The sequence below is a fragment of the Malaya genurostris genome, chromosome 1 (genome assembly GCF_030247185.1).
Source record: "Malaya genurostris strain Urasoe2022 chromosome 1, Malgen_1.1, whole genome shotgun sequence".
NCBI classification, from domain to species: domain Eukaryota; kingdom Metazoa; phylum Arthropoda; class Insecta; order Diptera; family Culicidae; genus Malaya; species Malaya genurostris.
This window is the reverse complement of record NC_080570.1, coordinates 93,160,772-93,185,925: the sequence shown is the minus strand read 5'-3', so window position 1 is coordinate 93,185,925 and position 25,154 is coordinate 93,160,772. Positions and strand designations below refer to the sequence as shown.

Below are 25,154 nucleotides of genomic sequence, written 5' to 3'. Positions count from 1 at the left end.
GACAAGTTATCCAAAAATATTTTAACAATCGGAGGAAACGCACTGATAATTAATAATAAAATCATGCTATGTTATTTTTCCTTCAACATTGCGAATCATCAAAGTTTCATTCAAATTTCGAAAGAAGAAATTATTCGATTGTATGAAACACTGCAAAATGAAAATAATACATGCATGGAAAGATTTTTGTTACGGGAATATGATATAACAAATTCATTTAGCTTTATCAATTTTACATACAATTGTAATACAATTCCATATATTTATGCCAATCATATAAATCATGGAAGAAAATCAGAATAAATAAGTATGAAACTCATTTTTCGCTCATCATAAAATTATTCGAACTGTTATTATTCATTATTAGGAATAAACTCTTCTCAGGGATTAAATGACAATGGGTAACATACATTCAGTCGGATTCATGATGATTAACACACAGTTCACTAACATTTCAAACGTAACTGACAGTCATATAATATATGAATGGTAATCACACATATAAGTAAAACTCACTGAATATTGATCATTTGATCATGCAGATTGTTCTATCATTCAATAGTCGGAATTCTCAGTTATTTATCGCATTGAATGAAGTTTCATTCAAAATGCGGCTGGCGTTTTCTTTCAGTGCAGAGAGCGAGCCTACCCGAGCGTCTATTTCCCATGTTGGGGCGGCTCGAAACAGCGTCTGTTCTCCATGTTAGGAGCGGTATTGGTCCGATTCAAAATTGCTTAAATTTATTTAGGTTCGGCTTTCGGTTGTGAAATCATTGGGTAATGATAGTTTAATATTTCAAACCGCTATTTCAAGTGACAATGAAATATGTAGCTAGACATACTGATCCCCAGACTGCGATTCCGGAAGTACCAGAAACTATGGTCAAAAACTTAGAAATGGAATTATTTCCGAATTCTTAGAGATGACTGGACCAATTATCATACGCAATTCAAAGGAAAGGTTTTACAGTCGCATTTAAAATCCTAGAATTTTATTTGAATCTGACTTCCGGTTCCGGAATTAAAGGATGATGAGTGTCTAAAATTTCAAGCCACCACTTCAAGTGGTGAAGCGAAAAACGGCAAAAAAATCGAAACTGTTCCAACTTCGGTATACTTTAGTGAGGTCTACCTATCACGTTTGGCATAAAGTCGTTTGGCATAATAGTTATTTGGCATAATGGTTATTTGGTATAATGTTCATTTGGCATAATGTTCATTTGGCATAACAGTCATTCGGCATAACAGATGAACATGCTGCTTAATGGAAATTGTTTTTATTTACTGAAATTTTGTAAGGTCTAATGCGGCTACGCCTCATCGTTTTTAATGACCTGCTGTCCGACCTCGCTGTCGCTCGTTCGGACCTAACTAAGGGATAGCTCCTAGCTTTGGGTAATCCGGGCAAACGACCGCTACTAGACAGAGGTGATTTGTGCGGGGGCGCTGCCACCCCGCAGTGGCCGGCGCTTCCGACGGCGGGTCGCCGGCGCACTCGCGGCCTTCGGTCGTCTCGACCTCAATCACTCGTAACTCCATTTAAACTCGTTTTCTTCGAATCTTTTCCCGCTAGTTTCATTAAGATAATTAGACGATATCAATAGTTGCTAGTTAGCTTTGTAGTTTAAATAATGGTAATCTAAGATTTCGTTATGTATCATTTGGACAAATGTTATCTGTTGTTACAAAAGATGAGATGGTTTTATGCCTGCTGGAAAAGGAGAATAAAAATCTCAGCTCCAGCGGGCTTTTCCCTTGCTCCTAAATAAACAAATAAACAAATGACAGATGGATGGAAAAGAGATGACCAAGGTAAATACTTTAAATTGATCCCACAATTTTCCAATAGCAGCCCTCGGGGATTGTTGTTTGTTATTGCATGTTAAGACTTACTTGTACTGAAGACGTTTAAAAATTTAATATCAAATCCTTAGGGATTATCGAAAGTAATAAATTAGTTTTGAACGGTTGTCCATAACCTGCTTTACCGCTAGTGATATTACTTAGTCGTGTTTGATTAATGTTCGTAGCGTGATAATGACAGGATCAATTTTCGATTTACGAATTAGCGATAAAATGAAAAATTCTTGGACATTCGAAAGTTCAAATTACCCTTTTATTAAATATTGTGTTCATTAACTTTGACATGAACGTTCAAGAATTGTATCAAAAGGCCTCTCATTCGTCGAGCCACCACATCGTTTTGATTAGTATTCAGTCCTGAGAATCAATATTCTGTTCTAGCGGAGTGAGCACGAGGAGTGATTATACGAGTATTCTTCTTATCGTTAAAGCTAGTGTACAAAATAGCAGATCTCACAACTAATGGTTCTTATATGCCACGATTTCTCCTTCAGATATGATATTCATGATTCGTATAAGGTAATTCGTCAAGTAATTAAAAGTTTGGGAAATGAAATGATTTGGCTTAAGCAGCTTACAAATCTGTATGAAATGTTCAAAACGACGAATGTAACAATGAGAGATTCTCGTTGTTATCTTTCTCTTTGGATTATTACGGTACTCTTACCAATCCTTCACTCTACCGATTATAATAACTAAAGCTATCATCTTTGAATCTGCACTGAATAAATTATCGACAAAAAGCAGGAATGTTTCGCAATAATCGAAAGAGAAAGTAAACAAAGAGAATCTCTCATTATTACATTCGTCGTTTTGAACATTTCATACAGAAATGTCATGAATAGCATCATAAGCAGACCGTTTTGAAGTAAACCACTCTTGAAAACTTCAGCATTCTAAATGCCAGAAAAATGTTTTCATCTGAACTCATTATTTCAACAGCAGAATCCTATCATTGATACGTAAAAAAATCGTTACATTATTTAATTTGTTCAACTCACGCCCACGATGGCCAACATTATTCATCTAAATTCATCTACTGGTAAAATATATTAGAACTTTTGCTTCTGTTTACGGTATAGCTAAAACAGTCATGTGCATTCTACCATAAGGTCATTTGGAAAGTAATGATTTTGATACCCTCTTAGGCACGTGTTTCCAAATGACGAATCAATCATGCATGCAAAATCTCCACCCAAAACTACTCATTGCGCACCAAACGATTTTCCAACGATTTTTCTTTTTTTCAACGGCGAAATACTGAGCATCTCCTTGCGCCCCAAACATCAATCGTAGATCTAGCAATCATTGACGACTTTTTCAACGGAAAATTTCATTGTCCATACAAAACAACTTTATGGATTATAAAGAATGATCTCTGCATTTATATATATATATATATATATATATATATATATATATATATATATATATATATGTATATATATATATATATATATATATATATATATATATATATATATATATATATATATATATATATATATATATATATATATATATATATATATATATATATATATATATATATATATATATATATATATATATATATATATATATATATATATACCCAAGTAGCAAATGTAACTTATTGAACTTTCAAGATGTTTTACAATTGATTTAGAAATGTTATTTATGTTACATATGTTTAGAAATATAAATTAAAATTGGTTGTGCAACGTGTCACTGTTAAGTTTCACAATACTACCGAAAAAATCACAGTAGAACAACTTTAAGTACATCTAAAACAATTGTGCAGTAAATCACCAACTTGTTAATGTTTCACTAGAAGCTCTACAAAAAATTTCACATCGTCATGAAAAACGGGAGTAACTATAACAATTGGGCAACTTATCAAAAACTTTCCAAACGGCTGTCATAATTGTACCGGGCACAATATACGTCGAAATTGCTATAAATCTCTTGTGCAGGCATGGCAAAAACACGGATCCGTTCTGCACGGTACTCACCTTCACTCGTGAGCACACCACCAGGAGTATTGAATGCTACGCTTCGTGCCCGTATTGAAAAACACACACTGAACGCAGTAGAAAAAGCACTCGTAGCGGTGGTCGTGTAATTGTCAAAGACCGGTGCTTGGATTTTCGGGCAGCACTGAAGTCGAGTGTTCCTGACTTCGGCAAACACCGAAGCCGAGTGTTTCCGATTTTGCCACATACGTTGCTTGTACTATAAGCACCTATAGCGCCACGGTATGACGAAAGATGCGTTTGAATGAATAATTCTTTTTTCATCAATACGCGTCTGATTGAATTCAATTGATTGACAATATAACCAACGCGTGGGTGCTCTTCGGTGCCTTCGCGAAATTGAAAACACTCGGCTCCGGTGTTTAACGAAACTGAAAATACGCGGTTTCGGTGTATGCCGAAGCTTGAAACACCAGTGCCGAAAATAAAACAGCGCCACGAACACCGTGACTTCGGATATTGCGTTTCGTGTATCTCTTTGTGCACTGGCACGCAATAGCATTCTCAATACACGCGGTGGCGGTGGTTATATGAAGCACGCAGTGCAGTGCAGTGTTTGGACATGCCTGCTCTTGTGGAAGAAAAATTAGTGAAATGATCTCGCGAAAAAAAAAGCAGACCTGACATCGCTTTTCAAATATATTCAACGAAAAGTTAATTTCATCACAGTTACTCGCATAGTTATATATTACCGCTTGTGCAACTTGTTTTTGCAACTCCAGCACACGGACTTGCCAAAATAATACCTACAGTGCGTATCACAAAAGTCGGGCCGTCTAAGATAAATGACTATACTGTATTGTTGTTTAATTCAACTAGAAGATTAAAACTGATAAAAAACAAAACGTAGAGAATTTCTTTCCACAATATTAACATGTAAATGTTTCCTGTTATTTAGATAATATATGTCATTACGTTGGGTGAACCATTTTCTATTCAACTCACTGTTACAATCGAAGCCATATTGGAAAACATTCAAGAAAAAATCATTTCGAGATTTTTCAGGTTTAATTACACATTAATTTGATTAAAATCGTCAGACAATTTTAAATAATGTTTGAATACACGTATTTTAAACATCATTCCGATGATTCTCATTAAAAATAATAGACTGTTATTTTCACAGAAATTTGTGTACAATCATCAAAACACGTTAATTTAAAGGCGCTTGAAAATTTCGGGCGTACGAATACATGTTTCACCATAGAAATGCAGCTCGTTGTCGATTTTTCATTTACAAAGACACAAAAGATTAATTCTACAATATGTGCATTATCATTTTTCATGTGCAGATTATTTTACATGATCCATGTTTGTGTTGAGAGCAGTTGTATTAAAAATCAAATGTGAAACTTATTTATTAGAAATTATGTTTTTGTAAACGTCATTCCATTTCTTGTTTACATTACGTAGCAGATTGCATGAGTTTCACAATTGTTTTTTCGCTGATTTTTTTACTACCTTTTTGATAGGATCGACGCATGAGTTTTTGTATCAGTTGCACAATCGTTGTGAATAAATGTTCGTAATAACGAATGAACTTGAAAGTATGTTGCTCAACACAGAAAAATTGCGCTTTTTCCATAACACAACAGTTACTAGAATAGTGATATAAGCTAACTTGATAAATTGCACAATCAGTAGAAATATACAGGACAGCAACTTAACATGTTACTTGGGTATATATATATATATATATATATATATATATATATATATATATATATATATATATATATATATATATATATATATATATATATATATATATATATATATATATATATATATATATATATATATATATATATATATATATACGAGGTCTGTTCAAAAAGTACCCGGAATTCTCATTTTTCTAAAAAAATATTTATTTATTCGGCTACATCTATATGGTCCCCTTCAAAGTAATCCCCCCTAGATATAATACACTTATGCCAGCGTTTTTTCCAGTCTTCGAAACACCCCTGTTAGTCACTTTTTGTAATGCTCTGTAGTACTCTCAACGATTCTGCCTTTATCTCTTCAATCGATGAAAAACGCTGTCCTTTCATGGGTCTCTTCAACTTTGGGAATAGGAAAAAATCACACGGAGCGATATCTGGTGAATAAGGAGGTTGGGGCATGATTAAAGTCTTGTTTTTTGCCAAAAATCACGAATAAGTAACGATGAAATTCAGCAGTTTGGGAACGAATTTTTCTGCCACTCGTTTCATGCCCAAAACATTTGAAAAAATATAATGGCATGAGCCAACTGATATGCCAACTTCATCAGCAACTTCTCTAATAGTGATTCGGCGATCATCCATAATCATTTTTTCCACTTTTCCCACATTTTCATCGATTATTGACGTGCTGGGTCGACCGGAGCGTTCGTCGTCTTCAACGTCTTCGCGGCCATCTTGGAAACGCTTATACTATTCGTAACCACTTGTTTTTCATAGCAGACTCACCGTAGGCTCTGTAACATTTCGCACACTTGGCTACACTTTATTTCATTTTTCACGCAAAATTTAATACAAATTCTTTGACTCTTCAATTCTTCCATTGTTTAAACTAACAAAAATCACCGAGCTCAAAAAAACACGTCTACACCAGCCGCTACAAGACAGAATGTAAACAATGAATACAGCTGAAAATTTCACCATACATTAGGGACGTACATATGTCCACAATAATAAACAAATAAAAACACAATAAAAAAAATTTTTGACCACCGGACTCTCCAGACGCGCGCAATTAAAAAATTCCGGGAACTTTTTGAACAGACCTCGTACATATATATATATATATATATATATATATATATATATATATATATATATATATATATATATATATATATATATATATATATATATATATATATATATATATATATATATATATATATATATATATATATATATATATATATATATATATATATATATAGAATAGTATGAACAGCATAAAAAAACATACCATTATAACGACTTGATTTGTATAAGATCGGAGGCTAAAACGAATAAATTTGTAATATTACACGACAGAATAAATTAAAAGAATTTCTCAACTCTGTTTTCCAAATGAATGTATGAACCGATTCTATCAACCTGAAATCGTAAAGATCAATTTGAAGAATTCATAAAAATGCCACCAGTTGAAAAATTCATCGTTCGAGGGGTAAGAGTGATGAAAATTATTACGTAATTATTGTGAAGGGAAGGGGGGTTCCGGTTTTTCGAAATTCAGCGGGACATTTTTCGTACAAGACGCCTAATAGAGCATACATTCACGCACAGCACAGTGCATATGAAATTTAAAAAGTCAGTTATCAAAGTCATGATCTGTAATGTCAATTAATCTGAAAAGAAAATTATCAGATGCTTTTTACATATAGCTTTTTGCGTGTAAGAGTAAGATGATTGTATCTGCATCCATCACAACAAACAAATCATCATATTAGTTTATTGTTTCCAGGAAACAAAATCATGACATAAATGGTGGGTGACGGTACCCCTATTCACCCCAGATTCTTCATTCGTCTCACACAAAATCATTGGTGAAAATGAGATGTTCGAAGAATGGAAATTGGTACATTCACTAAAACAGCAATATGGTACATTTGTCGTACTGTTTTTCCTATGATAATGCTTCTTGAGGCCGAAGCTAAGGTATTGTTCCCGATTTTATCACTATCCGTTGATTGGAAGTCCAATAATCTGCAAAATAACGGGATGACTTTTGATACAATAACCCAGCGAACCAGACAAAAACGAATTGAATTCACCGATCCTGTTCGTTGATCCAATCACTTGAACAAATATATCAGACCTCACTCTGACGAATGGTTGTTTATGAATGGGAAATATGGATGAGCTAAGGTGAACATAGGCACGGTTACTCAGTTTAACCTTGTTTTGGAAACTATGTTTTCGAACCTATTTATGTAGCCAATTTCAGTATCTGGATAGATCTAGTTTTATCAGGAATGGTGAAAACAAGTTGTTAACCAAATACTGGGAATCCCATATGCATATAAAACAACGTACGCATGGTCAAACTAAGTAATGTTAGAACGACTAACTAATAGATGACATTCCACGACTACCTTGGCAACGTATCACTGACCTAGTACTGTGTGATGAACCTTGCGTATCGTAGTAGCGCCAAGCAAGTAGCCCTATGATTTATGGCACTCTTAAGCACCAGCGTGACTCGTACGTGCGTTTACAATACTACTGTATCGACGTCACGTGAGACTGAATAAAGCATGAGAAGAAGATATGCATTTGATAGATTCGATAAGGTTTCATCAACAACAACAGAGATCAAGACAGAGGTGCTACTAGGTTCACTACTGAATGGTGTCGTGATTTATGCAAGTTACGTGCTGCTTACCATTTTAATGAGCTGGCTAACAAGTATCAGCATCAACATGCTAATACAACAATGGCTAACATCAGCCTACATCGGTATCCATGGCGCGTGGAAAATTTTCGCAAACGTGATGACGACAGACAAGGTCGAAGATGAAAGACCTACATGTTTATTTACTGTGGATCAGCCATCGGGCATCGGAAACACAGTGGTATGAAACCGGTTTAATGCTATCAATGGTGCATATTCTTTCTCCCTCTGAAACTACTGCCATTTCCGTATTGTTTTGGACATTCATAGCCCATCAAATAGTAAATGTGGAAGGGATTTCTTACAGCAGGCAGCGAGCTCGGCCAGCCTTTGTAGCATTCGGGCAAGTTCATTCGCAGCGGACATCGATCGGGCGCGCTATCGGCTGATTCGTAGTGATCGAGTGATTTTGCATTCCGGTGATGCATTCTACCAATTACCGTTTTATTGGCAAATGTCCGCGTGAGACGGTTTGTGATCCTAGTCAATTGGATGGATTTTCCTTTCGGTAGTAGGAACAGTGTTAATATTTGTTTTGTGCAAAGTGCAGCAGCACATCCGTGTAGATACGCGAAACGTGCTTGTGATGTGATTGTTACACGATTGATTTGATTCTCGTATTGCCTGAATGCAGAATATCTTCCTGTCAAGTCGGTAGTAGCTGCAGAGAAAACTGATTCAAGGTTGTCATACATCAAGGATATACTGGGCATTTGAGTGTGGAATCAGTAGAATTCGAATGAAGAGTATATTATAGCGTCGGTGAGTAAAAATCGTAGGAGAGACGGATTCACGAGAGAAGATTTAGTAATTGTTGATAATCTCTTAACCAACATCTAAACAGTTAAAATGTTTTTTAATTATAAATGAATTAATTATTTAATTAAAATATTTTCTATTTTGAGCATTGAAATACTATGCACAGTTGCTTTTTCGTTATCATGCTGAAAATAAACATTTTGTATCAAAAGTAAAAAAAAACGATGAAAAACGTAAGACGGTTATTTAAGTAATATTAAACTGTTAGGATTGAAAACACAAGGAGTCATTCTCAATTTATTCAGTGAAAAACGAATTTATTTTATTCAGGAATACTTCAAAGTTTGAATCTACGGAGAATAGATTAAGCAATGAAGACGTTCTGTTTTTTTTATGAAAATAAGTTTTTTTTTGGAGACGTAATAGTTCGGGTTGAACGCATTTGACATGAATTTTTTTTAAATGATTAACATAATTAACATAGAAATAGAAAACCGCATAATGATAGGTAATTTTCATTCATTAGCAGGATTTCATTCAGCTCAATATTTCGCGATGAGTTATTATTTGAAAATGGTAATAACAATAAGAATTGAAATAATATAGAAAACTTAACAGTAAGTAACATTCTTTCAGCACTTTCATGACTATATAGTTCATACATTACATATGATTACCACGTAAATATAATTTTCACCGGTTCATATCTCTGGAAAATTATTCACTTTTTAATGACTATTCAATGCGAATAGCGTTTTCAAACTTTCAGTTTTCTACAAGGTTTTGAAAATTGATTTTAGATTTACTATTTTTTTCCTATCGGAACGTTTGTTTTCAATCGCTTTTTCAGCAAATCTGCGAGTATTTTGTTAATAGCGGAATTTTGCAAAGCAAATCAGTGCATTTTGGCTTTAAATCTAGTTAAAGACTAGTCAAAGAAAGGCAAATCTTACTGAACGGATTTGAAATGATAATTAAACATTACAGTTGAACATGAATCGATAGGCATTGATTGCCAAGATTGAGCAACACTTTTTCATTTTTCTAGTGTAGTTAGCCGTTTGTATGGTCTAAAGTTCAGCAAAGAATAAAATGCAGAATTTAATACCAATTGGTGTTCTGTGCTATTGCATTTAGCATATTTTAGAATTGTCTTTTAGGAATGTACTTATCCAAATGGAATGATTAAAAGCTTTTGAGATTTTTTTTTCAAGTCTCTAGAAATAAGATTTTCATATACATATACATTTTTACGCGAAAATCAAGACCATGAATTGGGTATATTACGGGAAAATAGGTTTTGTTGGTGCAGATTATGCCTGTTGTCTATAACTATTTAGACAAAATCTTGGCATTACATTCCTTTTGTTGGATTTAACCCTCTTGTTTAAGCGTACTTCGAAGCCGATTTCCAGCGTTTAGAAACCGTTGCATGGCAAGTACTACAATTCTACTGACACTAAGAATCCTTCCAAGTCAGGACTCGAACGTACGACAACTGGCTTGTAAGACATGCATTCTTTGGTTTGAACCGTCAATCCGGGTTTAAGTGGGTGCTTTTTCAATTCCACACAAAGTATGCTCTTCATTATTATTATTACAGCTTTGAGCCGTCGCTAAGTTTTGGGAGCTCGACAAAGATTTTATTTAACTAATTATGCATGCTTGATATGTGTATTAAATTATAGTGCTTATTTTTTAATATACTTCAAATCATATCATTTAGATTACGAACAAACAAATAGAAATGAAAATAACAAGCTATACAAGTTTTTTCTCCTAAACCAGCCTATAGCTTATAATTACTTTAATTCCTTTACTTATAATTAATATAAAATTTGGATACAAGGAAAGGTAACAGAATTGCTGAAAAAACATGTTTCGATCGAAGCTCCGCAGACCTCTAGTGTTATATACCATTCGACTCAGGTCGACGAGATCGATAAATGTGTGTGTGTGTGTGTGTGTGTGTGTGTGTGTGTGTGTGTGTGTGTGTGTGTGTGTGTGTGTGTGTGTGTGTGTGTGTGTGTGTGAGAGAGAGAGAGAGTTTTTGTGTGTGCATTTTTCAAAGATTTTTGTCTCGCCCCATTTTCTCGGAGATAGCTGAACCGATCATAACAAATATAGGCTCGCTAAGAGGCTACTCTTGGGATATTCATCTAGCTCAGAGATTAATTGCCTGTTACTTTCGGTTCCAGAGATATGACGGATTAGGTAAGCCACACAACCCTCAATGGGCTTACCTAATCCGTCATTTTTTTGGCTGGTTACTTATTTTTTATCTTCTGATGACGTTATGGTGGTACCTATGACATTCACTTATGTTGGCAAATTTCTGCTTTTTAATGGTCTAGCTAGTTTTTGATAGTTATTGTTCGCCGCCGTGATTTAGGTTGTCTTCGATATGACGGATGGCCGGAATCGTCGTATAGTGGATCCAAACATTTGTATAGCTATAAATGCGGTCCAATTCTCTGTAAGAAATACATTGTTTTGGAGACACACGGTGATAATTTATTTAAGCCTTTCCGTATATACAAAGTGCACAGTGGTTGGTTTTTTTCATCCCCTACATTGATTAAAAATTTCAGCCTCTTTTTAATCGAAACAATTAACAGTTTCTGAGAAAATTATGTTGACCAATAATTCTTTTGGTCCTTATTGCAGATGATGAAAATCTTTGTGTCCATGATATCAAGTGACCTGCATGCCAACAGCATACAGTATTAAGTTTTGTAAACTAAAGTGGAGCAATAGAAGCATTTTTATTCGAACGTAAGAGTTGAAAAATAACGGAGAAAGTTGATGAATTCATTATTCGAGAGTAAATGCAGGCGAAAACGGTCGAAATTGATAGAGATAATGAATTCAATAATAACACTTATTAAATTCATTACTTCTATCAATTTGAATAAATACATCTATCAATGATGTATTTATTCAAATTGATACATCTATCAATGACTTGGGGAACGGGTATAGCGTGATGGGTAAGTCGATGCCTTTCACGCTGCCCACCTGGGTTCGATTCCCAACCCCGCACATAGGGTCAGAAAACTTTTCTGGCCCGAAGAGGTGAATGACAACAATGTTAAAACCTCTATAATCGAAAAAAAAAATCTATCAATGACTTAAGACATCAAGATAAAAGAATTAAAACTTGAATCATATGAACATTTTGAATTCACTCTCATTCAACAGGGAGAAAAAAATTTGGGAAAATTTGTAGTAGAAAGCCTGCCCAAAAAAAAGTTACACGACATGTAAATCAATAGTAACATGGAATAGATATGATTTGAATCGAAAATTTGATTGAAAACCGTCATCGATGAAGAACAAAATTGAATAACATAGAATTTTCAATTAATAGAACTGTATCTTTCAATTAACGCTTAGTGTTGCGATTAAAATATCGTGAAACGTACAATTAACTGCCGGCTCCAAATATGTGCATGAAAATAGATGTAAATTCACACAATATTTCTATCTCTGCTCTCTTTTGTATATTCCTTTAGAAATCAGATCAAATGTTTTTTTTATTATAATTAAATAAATTCTATCCACGGGAAATTAATGAAGCTTTTAAATCCTACCAAAAATACCATTTTTGTGAATGGATGAAATGAACAACACTATGCTGGGAATTTTAATAGTTCACAAACGTGTATTTTGAAGTATGAGTCATCCCATGCCATCGTTTTCCCTAGTGCAATTATTGTTAAAATTAGGAAACCAAAAAAAAACACAATTGATGGCACCAAACTAGAGTGAAGCAGACTTCAATAATAACCAAGTCTGGGAATGTTTACGCCAATCCTCAATAAAGGCTAAAGATATTATTCGGATCATACTGGATACAGTTTGTTCGGCGCCAACTTCAGATGTAGTACCCAGTATTCTACTTAAATTATATCGTTTTTGGCAAACATTGTGTCTCGTGTGTTTGCTTATCCTATTAAATTCGTTTCAGGCGTCTGAAACGGGTAGCAAAAGGATCGTTTATGAAATAATTTCTTTGAAGAGGAAGGTTTGTTCTACCTGATTTTGTTAAACCTTTACTGCATGAGGCTAACGGTGTTCACGTAAGCTGTACACAATTTCACTTAAGTTTATTATCTTCATCCCCAGGGGCATATGTTGCTTCCGAGTCGCCGCAAGTCATAAATTCTATAAGCGAATGCAAACGACGGTGATTCGCAAATTGTCGTTTACCTGCGACACCACACTTCAAGACGCTTCCATTATTTTGCCATAAACAAAAGTTTCTCTCACGCTTTTTGCCATACTCCCTTCCCAGACAGGGCACGGCATTGGTGATGAGATGACCTGCTACTTTTGTAACTACAACAGTCGATGGTGGATATCTCTTTCCCCCTACCTTCATTAATAAACGACATGTTGGAAACATGGCTGGTAATCACGTGTATACCAGCTTAGATACTACCGGAAATGATAATTGCATATATGATTCTATGATTCGTGGAGACAATTCGTTTTTTACTATTTGACGCTGGTAATGTAATGTAGTTTTGCAGTATATATATATATATATATATATATATATATATATATATATATATATATATATATATATATATATATATATATATATATATATATATATATATATATATATATATATATATATATATATATATATATATATATATATATATATATATATATATATATATATATATATATATATATAATATAAAATTCTGGTAAGATGATGCCTAAACAAAATTTTTTGGTTTTTACTTAAAAATCAAGTAAAGGTTTTTTGAAGAATACCGTAGTAATACTCTAGCTAATGGCATCTTAGGATTGAAACAGGTTTTTCTTGATAACAATGAGCGATAAGTGTTAAAAATTAATGTTAACTTTTTAAAAGTGACGCTGCATATCGAAATACAAAACTTAAACTGGGCTCAAAAACATAATCTAAGCTCAGCTCAAAACTATTTTTATTTGTAACGAAATTTTCTAACAAATGCATATTACATGCATGTTACTCACATTCAGAGATTTTCAACATCTACTTAGAAGGTAACAAGGGTTTGACAATTAAATATTTGTTTTACTCAACCTATTGTTGTAATGAAGTTTTCCTCATCATTGCTAAAATTACATAAAAAATGTTTACAGACGGCGCTGATGATATAGAAAGTCATTCCCTAAGGTAAACTAAAATAATATTGAACCACTTCCACAATTTTTGGATCCATAACCGCTAACATGACATGACAATGACATATGCTGAGGAAAGGTTCGTTATATGCATAATTTGTTCTAGAATGAGGTAACTTCAAAAATGACTGAGTTGATGAATGTTGAAAATCAATATTTGTAACAGATCTGTATAATCAATTCGTGATAATATTAAATCAGAAACGAAGACTACTTTGGGGACATCTCAGCGAAGGGATAGTAGGTTCAGATCAATTAGCCTAGAACGGTCTTGGTTTGGTTATGAGGGTCGTTTCAAGGAAGACGACGAAGTGCAAAGGGAACGAAGTTACGCTGGGTAGATTCAATACGTTGGATATTGTTTTTATAGTACGGTGCCCAAATAATAGCAGCATAGTTGAGAGTAGATCGTTTGTTAGGTCATCAACTATTAAAAGCAATTTTGCACCTTTTTCGTTGTTGTTTATATCATTGCATGAAATTTTTTGCATTCGAATTCAAAAAGCAAAACTTTTTATGGCACCATAATATTTAAAAAATTCAATCCATCGATATCTGATGAATTCATGAATGTCTCATTTCGTAGTATTTTGACTACTCCGTCAACTGGAATTTGGACATGATGATGATGATGATGGTCCCACTTCATACCCCTACAAAGGTGTGAGCTGGACGATTTCTCTAAATGATAATAAATATTGCATCACCTATTTTAACCAGTTAACTAAATATAAAACGATCTGGTTAATCCAGCAGGTATACACCCTCATTCTTGTTTACGTCCGTATCGGCAGTACGACGAACGGGTACTTTCGAACGAATACGAAAAAGCCATTCTTGTTTTCACTCGAATGAATTCGAACGCGACTCGTTTGCCACAAATATTCAAATATCAGTAAACTTTTTCAAGTATATGCTAAGTCTTGATGAAATCAGTCCATTTCTTGAGGTAACCATATGCGAAACGGTAGAATGTATTCCAGTTTAGCTTTAAACGATACGCGTATTCGAACATCATTCGTACGAACAAAAAGTCCCATTCTCGTTTACGGACGAATAGATGAAATGACGTGGTTTCGATTCGTCAGTTTTATGTTGCAAATTAACCGTTTAACTGATTTCCAACAAATTTATTTTTGAATCTAAAGGTGATGTGCAATCAAATCATAAATTTGTGTAAGTAAACATTTAGAAAGCATAGCAGTATAGTAAAACGCTGTTTTTTTTTGCTGGCGAGCCTTCGAATATATGCGCGGTTCCAAGTTTTTACGCATCAAATTTTACATCCACTAGGTACTGGAAAATACGCCATGGGCAAATATGCTTTATTTTATATTAAATGCATGATTTTACCAATGTAATAAATATGAAGACTATCAGAAACATGACAAAATTGCAGGAAAAATGCAACATATTTTTCGCAGATAATACTAATCGGACTGCTTTTTTTACTTTGCACGAAGTTTAATTTGAAAATTTCATTTACCGAGTTGAATAAAATTGGTCCTGAGTACGATATTTATTTATTATGTAGCATTCGTCACTTCCTTGATGCTTGGAATCTTCCTAAAAACAACTACCTGCGCTGCCGATCCTTCTTTTGCACAGGAGTCGCGTACGTACACGTTCGAGTGAAAACAAGAATGGCTTGTTCGCATTCGTTCGAAAGCATGTGTTCGGCGTATGGTCGATACGGACGTAAGCAAGCATGATGATACAAAGTCAGCGGAAAACCAAATCAAATAACAAATGATAGCAAAGATTTTTAGTTACAACTAAAATCTGTACCAGAACTGATAGTTCAAAGTTGGATGGGCGTTGTTTTTATGCATGTTCGATGTTTAAAATAGTTATTGATTCGAACGTGAACGGGAATTTGATATACTTTCGAACGTATCGCATACGGCCGTAAACAAGAATGAGGGTGATAGATTCTCCTTCTGAAGTACAACTGAGAACAAGAAAACATTCAAATATTTCCGATTTACTATCCAGGGTTGTTCAAGAAAATTTCCAACCCGGGAAGATTCTTGAACAAATCAGGAATCGAACCCGATATCTTTGTCAGTATCAGACAGTAATTCACCTGGCCCTTCCCGTCGGACCAGTTCATCGCTACAAACATCAGCTACGATGGAGTAACGAGACTTCGGATGAGCAGAGCCAAGCCATTGTAATGCGTTCAATAGAATATTAGAGGAAGTATATCTATTACTCTTTTTCTTTTTTTAACGACTAAGTTTAGTAGTCAATATTTCTTTTTTCTTTTTGCGATATTCTCCTAACCAGAGATCATTTTTTTGTAGAAACAGACAATGAAAATTATAGAATGATAGTACTCAAGGGAGAGCAAGGATGTGAAAATATAGAACGGAAAAGTGAGACGTGACATAGGGTCATTTAAGCAAGCAGAAATCTTCTAGTAACTTAACTTTTACTTTCTACCAGAGGAGTTGGGCTTAGGCATCTGAACAATGCGAATCACCCAAGTCTCTGGTATGTCGGAAAGTAGTGATAAAGGTCTTTTACCATTTACTATCCGAACCGGCAAAAGAAAAGTTACCAGAAGTTGTCACTTTCTACTTGCGACGGGCATTCTCACACACAATGAGTTCTTCACTGCATGGATGTTTTTTCTTTATCTCTATACGGCTAGTTGAATATCGGAATGGAAGGTTTGTGCGAACTATTGCTTATGTGCCCAGAGTCACAGCGTGTTGGCTGTTTAGCCTAGGTTGTAAGCGGCGTCCAGTAGCGCTCCATTCATCGCTACCCCGATGGAAACCCATCATGTTAATTTTTACTCTTTTTCTTTTTTTAACGAATAAGTTTAGTAGTCAATATTTCTTTTTTCTTTTTGCGATATTCTCCTAACCAGAGATCATTTTTTTGTAGAAACAGACAATGAAAATTATAGAATGATAGTACTCAAGGGAGAGCAAGGATGTGAAAATATAGAACGGAAAAGTGAGACGTGACATAGGGTCATTTAAGCAAGCAGAAATCTTCTAGTAACTTAACTTTTACTTTCTACCAGAGGAGTTGGGCTTAGGCATCTGAACAATGCGAATCACCCAAGTCTCTGGTATGTCGGAAAGTAGTGATAAAGGTCTTTTACCATTTACTATCCGAACCGGCAAAAGAAAAGTTACCAGAAGTTGTCACTTTCTACTTGCGACGGGCATTCTCACACACAATGAGTTCTTCACTGCATGGATGTTTTTTCTTTATCTCTATACGGCTAGTTGAATATCGGAATGGAAGGTTTGTGCGAACTATTGCTTATGTGCCCAGAGTCACAGCGTTAATTGATGGGTTTCCATTAACATGATGGGTTTCCATCGGGGTAGCGATGAATGGAGCGCTACTGAACGCCGCTTACAACCTAGGCTAAACAGCCAACACGCTGTGACTCTGGGCACATAAGCAATAGTTCGCACAAACCTTCCATTCCGATATTCAACTAGCCGTATAGAGATAAAGAAAAAACATCCATGCAGTGAAGAACTCATTGTGTGTGAGAATGCCCGTCGCAAGTAGAAAGTGACAACTTCTGGTAACTTTTCTTTTGCCGGTTCGGATAGTAAATGGTAAAAGACCTTTATCACTACTTTCCGACATACCAGAGACTTGGGTGATTCGCATTGTTCAGATGCCTAAGCCCAACTCCTCTGGTAGAAGGTAAAAGTTAAGTTACTAGAAGATTTCTGCTTGCTTAAATGACCCTATGTCACGTCTCACTTTTCCGTTCTATATTTTCACATCCTTGCTCTCCCTTGAGTACTATCATTCTATAATTTTCATTGTCTGTTTCTACAAAAAAATGATCTCTGGTTAGGAGAATATCGCAAAAAAAAAAAAAAAGAAAAAATATATCTATTACATTTCAAAATCAATCGCATGACCTTATTTTGCAATCGCTGCATGGAGTCTCAATATTTGCGTGTTGTTAGCAAGGAACAAAATCGATGAGCAGAAGTCAATGTGAGGAGAGATTATTGATGTATACAGGAGAATTTTACTACTGGTCGTTAAATTATTTTTCAGGCGGCATAATACACCGTACTTTTTGGCAACCTTCTTGATGATGTTGTTAACGTGAGATTTGAATGTTAACTTTTCGTCAATTATGACTTCAAGATACTTCAACTCTCTAACGCGATCAATAATCTATCCATCAATTTCAATGTTGGCTTCACGTCCAGTGCTTAAAGAAGAAATAACCATATATTTAGTTTTTGCGACATTCAGTTTTAATTGCTTGAATTTCAACCACTGAGCCAGAGAATGTAAGTCTTCGTTCAAATGTGCAACCGCTTCATCCAAATCCTTAGCTGTAATGAACAGAACAGTATCGTAGGCAAACAAATTTATTTCACAAAACCGTAAAACTCGCTTCATGTCATTTATGTACATAATGAATAAAATCGGACCTAAAACACTACCCTGTGGCACACCAAGTGAATTACCCTGGAAACTAGACACAACATCGTTGAAAACAGTTCTCTGACTTCTATCAAATAAATAGCTTTCAAACCAATTATATGCTACTTCTTCGATACCAAAGCGTTGTAGTGTTTGTAACAGTATAGGTCTTGAAATTGTTTCGAAAGCGCGCTTGAGATCCAAGAACACTGCAAAAATAGTCTCTTTAATCTTGATTTTCTACTTCCATTTTGCTAAAACCAGGTTTAAAGCGGTTTCGCAAGAGTGACTTTTCCGATATCCCGATTGTTCCGGTATTAGCAAACTGTTAGAGTTCAAATAGTTAATCAGCTGATCTTTAACAACAAGTTCCAATTTTTTTTCCAACGTGTGCAACATGTTAATGGGACGGTACTCCTCGGTTTTATCCGTTCCAGTAACCTTGGGGATAGGAACCACCAGCGATTCTTTTCAAACTTTTGGCACATGCCCCTTGTATAACGATTCATTTACCAAGTCCAGCAGATCGTGACCGATAACATGAAAGCAATCTTGTATCACTTTTGAGTTAACATTGCCGATACCAGCCGATTTTCTTAAATTAAAACAAATATCTTTCAATTGTTCAAAAGTGATTGGGTGAAATTCAAGAAATCTACAATAATTTCTAATCGGCTGTGTTATTTCAACTGGTTCACCAACCAAATCAATACTTCGATTGATCTGCTGTACATTATTTATGAAATAACTGTTTAATTTTTCTGGTATCACTTGCTCTGAGTGCTCTTCTCTGCCATTAAATATTAAAGTTTTTGCTGAGCAATGTGTAGGTTTTAGTAATTGTTTAAGAATTTTCCATAACTCCTTGCTGCTTTTCTGATTTTGATCGATCTTCCACTGAACATATTCACATCTAGTCTTCAAATTTCCAGTCAACTGCGTACAATACAAGCTTCTTGACACAAGTCGAGACATGGCTTGCTTTGAATATTTTTTCCAACATTTAATTTTCACTGTGTTTTTCCCATCTCTAGGGGTACTCGCTATGGAAATTGCAATTGTCTCATGATCTGAAATCTTGCAATCGGTCTCCACACACGAATAAACTCCGTCAAAATTGGAATATACGTGATCTATCAAAGTTCTGCCGACGACACGACCAGGCACTCCGAAGAAAAATCTGAACAAAAAGTGTTCGTGAGTGATTTACGCCAGTTACCATAAATATAGCGACCCCTCGATAATCATGAAAATAAACTTCTTGAGCAACACTGTTCAAGTTGCTATGAACTAGTTACCAAGGAGCGCTATTATAAATAAACAAATCATTTGAGAAAGTTGTGAAACGTTTATATAAATTTAAATTTTGTTTCAACGTTCTTTTTAGATTTACACCGACCACAATAGTACAATAACTAAATCTGGTACTAGAAGTAGTGTTGCGACAGAGATGCGTCATCCTATATCATCCACAACTACCCATTAGCTCTATCTTCAGTGTAGTCATCTAACTCATCCATGATGATGGTCTTTCTTTTTAGAAATAACCAGTCGAGTTTCCGGAACACATCACTTTTGCTTAACATACTGTCAACCAACCCGGAAGTTAGTACCAGTCTTCACGAAATGTTAAATTCTATCCGACACTCTTTACATTCGACTACTTCGACAAGTTCCAGCAGCCTTACGGTAGACCGTAGTTACAATCTGGTTTCTGTTTGAGACACAAATAATAAAATTATTTGAAGGAGACCTGTTTGCACTATTGGCTTTCGATGTGCACTTCAAAACCTATAATTTCGATCAGATCTAATATATTGAGAAATTAGATTCCCGTGCTGTTCAAGTTCCTTTCATATTCATCAAAGTATACACCCACTTTGCGAAGAGCTCAAATCACTAGAAAATAACAAATATGCTTTCAATACCAAATTCTGATGATAGGACTGATAAAAAGTTTCGCAATGACGGATTGAATGACTGCAAAACTTAACACCATTTAAAAACTCATTTACATAGCAGATAGTCATTATAGATCTAAGTATGGTTACGTTGAACTATTTAACAAACATCCATGAATATTGAATTGTCTGGAAGTCATTTTTAATATGTTCGAGCACCAGCAAGCCTTAACGAAGACCTCTTTTCGATTAAAATTAATAATAATTCCACTCGAGGCAGTTTGTTTTGTTTACATTTCCCAAGTCTCCAATATGCAGTAACCAAGGTTATGGTAACTGTTATTTAAAATCAATAATCTATCAACTTGTGTTGCCAGTTTCAATAGTTTTTCAGGCATTTTCGTTTTGACATTACCAGTTACTGAGGGGTAGTTAAATTTGCGATACAGTTTCGATAGACGAGTGGCAGGTCGTGTCGTCGGTTCTGCTATGTCTCGAAATTCTTGTAAATTCATTCACAGTTTGTTTGAAACTGAAGAATTCTGCTAACTGTTTCAAGTGATTCGAACTCTGATCACTGAGCCAATCAACGTTGAAATCTCCCGCAATAATATTAAGTTTACTGAAATCTACAAAATTTTTCCACCAGTTTTCTAGAATTTCCAGAAACTGGCGATCGCTTGAACTAGGGGAATGATATACAACTTCATAGTTTCCCATCTGCATGCCTCTCTCAACTGATATACCCAAGAACCAATTATTTCCAACTACTTCGTTTGATAGAATGCTGAACTTAATCGATTCTCTGGCGTAAATGGCCACTCCACCCGTGTGTCTGGAATGTGACAAGCAAAAAGCAATAGTGTAACCCGGAATACTGAACTGATCGAAAGCATCAGAATCAACTATATGTGTTTCTGAGAGCAAAACTGGACATTGATTATTGAGTCTGAGGGGGACGGCATACTAATCCTTGGGACCTTTTTTTTGCTCGCTCTAATCATCTTTCCGGAGGGAGTTCAGCTAAACCAACGATGGGGGCGACAAATCGGCAAATCTCTTATTTTGCCCCGGGCACCAAAATTCCTCGGTGCGCCACTGCCGGAACCGTAAGTGACCCCTTTTTCAACTTCAAACCTGTACAATAAACCAATAGTAGTTCCCAAACGAGCCTAACTTTGCTGAAATCGTTTTAGCCATTACGAGGAATTTGAGCGTAGAGAAAAAATGCGTTTAGTGGGTTACGTCACTTATATCATCTTATCTTCGGAACCAGAAATCACAGCCATTTGATCTTCGAATTTGGTCAATGGTTTAGTAGTAACCTAAGTTTGTTGAAATCCGTGCAATCATCTTCGAGAATATTGAGCACTTAAATAGCTCGTTGAAAGGTGCACACACATACATTTTCCGATCTCGTCTAGCTGAGTCGAATGGTATATAACACTATGGGTCAAACTGAAAACCTACCATTCATCAGAGCAATACCCGAAATTAACATAAAAAAGTGACAAAATCAGAATTGACTTTTTTCAATTTGATCGAAACATGTCACGGTTCTTTAGAATGCAAGGAAAATTGTTTTCTTCGGATGGAGAGACCGATTCGAGCCAAGAATGATTTTAAAAAGGGCGTATGTATTTTTACATGCACTTTCTTCAAATCGTGGTAATTCGGAAATTGTAAATCGTACAAAAACAGCGTTTAGGAAGAAGTTGCAGGAAATCGATCGGGCACTTTTAAAAAAATAAGCACTGTCAAAAAAGTTGAACACTTTTTCAAAGATTGGAAGACCAATCGAAGAACTAAAATGAAGAAAAAACGCCTTCTTATTACTTTTTTAAACAATTTATTTTAAAGCTTACATTTTGGTTTAAATTGTGCTCATGTGAATGGAAAACTGTCGAAGTTACAGCTAAAATAATCTACCAAATTTTGCAAAACTTCAAGTTTTTGATTTTAAAAATAGTGTCATGATGAAACTAGAATATAATTTAACAGATTAAAAGAAATAAATTTGCTCATAACTATCTTTCTACTAGAAGCTGCCGTTTCCGAGATATTATGTCGAAAATCTCGGTTTACTATTTTCACAATTACAGGCCAGTAAAATAAATAAAACTAGTCATGTGCTGTTTAGCACAAGCAGGTATCCATGAGGTACAAAAGCCCCAAAATGAGTGAAATATAGTTTTTTTCATATTGTTCTAGTTTTGAAAAAAATGCAACTATTTTTACAATGTAAAATTTGGTCAAAAACAAGTCAGCAAAACTTATGGAGTGTAGGAAACGGCGAACGAAAAAAAAATTAATTCGAAGCTCTTAGTTTTTCTGAATGTTTCCAAGGAATCCAAGGCTTCGTACTTTTAAATGTATCTCTTGATTTATGCTATGATCCAGTAGTGTAGCAGTGTCCAAGATCAAAATCATAACTTAAATTGGATGGCCTAACTAGCACACACTGAACTAATTTGCAGAAGAAAATGGTTCAATGCGCAAGTGCATGCAAAACAAACGTACACTGAGCTAAATTCTCATTTTCACATTTTCATTCATTCTAATATATTTGCACTATTGGAAATTTCAATGAAAATTACATGGTGTATCAATATCATGTCAAACATATAAGATAATCATATAAAACATAAAACTTTTCTTAAAGTTATTTTCATAAGAATTTCATATAGCGAATGGAATTTCCAGACTCAATAAAATTTGTTAGCACCCCCTATAACAACTATTAGATATTCACACAACATATATTGGGACAATTTATAAAGTGCATATTCTATTCAATTAGAATTTATATAGATAGATTCATGTAAAACAAATGGCTTGTTGTATAACATTTATAAATAGCCTTTAATAGGCCATTACAGTTCCATATACCAGTAAAATATAGATCAAATGATTACTATTGAATTAAACAAGTGATGCGAATATGCAATATTGTTAAAAACAATGGGCTTATTATATTAGGAGGAATCAAAAGCTGCAATAAAAGATAGTTGCATAATTATAAAAACATTGTTATTTATTTTTATCATTTCATATTAATTTCGTTTTCACACTTAGTCTATCGGTGATTTTCTGTTATCGCGCTGTTCTTTCAGGATTCGAGCTTTACTACTGGTGAATCCCTGGAAGCACTTTATGATATTAACGGTAAAGAAGTGTTACCCCAAAGCTATTAAATAAAAAATAAATCATTTTACTAGTCAGTAATGAAAAAAAAGAATCATACCTTATTATTTCATGATTCGTAAATATATCCTTAATGGGAGTTGAAATAGCTAACGTGTCTGCGATTAAAAATTGTTTTATGATGCCGAAATCCCAATGAACTGCCTGAAGCAGCTGATGAATATCGAGGACTCGCCAAAAACATTATGAAATGGGATAAGTTCTATCGAGTTTTCATATAAATTGTATGTAATATTCTTATCAATTCATTATTGTTATAACAATTTTAGACTTTATGTACATTCTTAATAAAAAATATAAATTTCCATATGGCTTCAATGAGTGATACGAAGCATGCGATTCATATGACGAATCTAATTAATATAAAAAAGATTTTTATTTCAGTGTATTGAAGAAGAATCTACAAATATTTACACTTGTCTAATATTGATGAATACCAGAGGAAGATATTTCATTTTCTGTAGCTGAAATAATAAGACTTAAGGCAATATACCTTATGATAAAAAAAGAACCGGAATTTTCATTTTAAAATTCCCGCGCTTGTCCAATCGGTAAACTTTTATTCTCTCAACGTTGGCAACACTTTTATACACATTCTGTCAAATTTTGACGCATATTGTACGATTAGTTTTTGCTTGGCGTCTATACAAAGAAGTTGAAAAATTTTCGTGTGGTGATTTTTATAATGGATGAAAATTTAGAACAACGTGCGTGCATCAAATTTTGTGTTGCAAATGGATTTAAGTGTTCCGAAACGTAGAAAATGTTAGGCACAGGCATACGAGTGGTATAAACGCTTCAAAGGTGGTTGTACAAGCTTAGATCATGATGAGATCCCTGGCCGCCCATCAACATCTGTTACTGAAGAAAACATTGAATCGGCAAAGCAAATCGTGTTGCAAAATCGTTCTGTACCGATTAGAGAGATTGCTGTGTTGTTAGGCATCTCTTATGGATCAGCCGAACACATTTTAACTGATGTTTTGGGTTTGAAACGCGTCGCTTCTCGGCTGGTGCCAAAAAAGCTGAATTTCATTCAAAAACAGCGTCGTGTTGATGTGGCCAAGGAGATGATTTCCAACGCAGATAGTGACCCCACATTCATCGAATGCATCATAACTGGTGATGAGGTGTGGATCTATGAATATGACGTCGAAACCGCACAACAATCAACCGAATGGCGCTTCGAAGGCGAGACGTTGTTCTAAATTTACTTTCATTATAAAAATCGCCACACGACAATTTTTCAACTTCTTTGTATAGACGCCAAATAAAAACTAGTAGCAAATGAAATGTCTTCCTGGAAGAACGTACGCTGCCTTTTATGTCAAAATTTGTAACTTTGTTTATAATATCTGTCCCAGCCGTTCTTGAATACTAAATATGCTTTCAAATTTAGAAATTT

The 25,154-nt window shown here is 34.7% G+C and overlaps 1 protein-coding gene across 2 annotated transcripts in view; it reads left to right on the top strand.

The window, feature by feature from the left end:
* Window positions 1-25,154, top strand: part of LOC131440744 (UNC93-like protein) — a 48,968-nt gene that overhangs the window by 16,723 nt on the left and 7,091 nt on the right. The window contains exon 1 of one of the 2 annotated variants that reach the window (XM_058612280.1): window positions 8,615-9,032. The exons of the other annotated variant lie outside the window; for it this stretch is intronic. The gene's annotated coding sequence lies outside the window, so the exon portion shown is untranslated. Of the gene's footprint in view, window positions 1-8,614; window positions 9,033-25,154 lie in introns of those variants that run through there. 2 annotated transcript variants of the gene reach the window in all.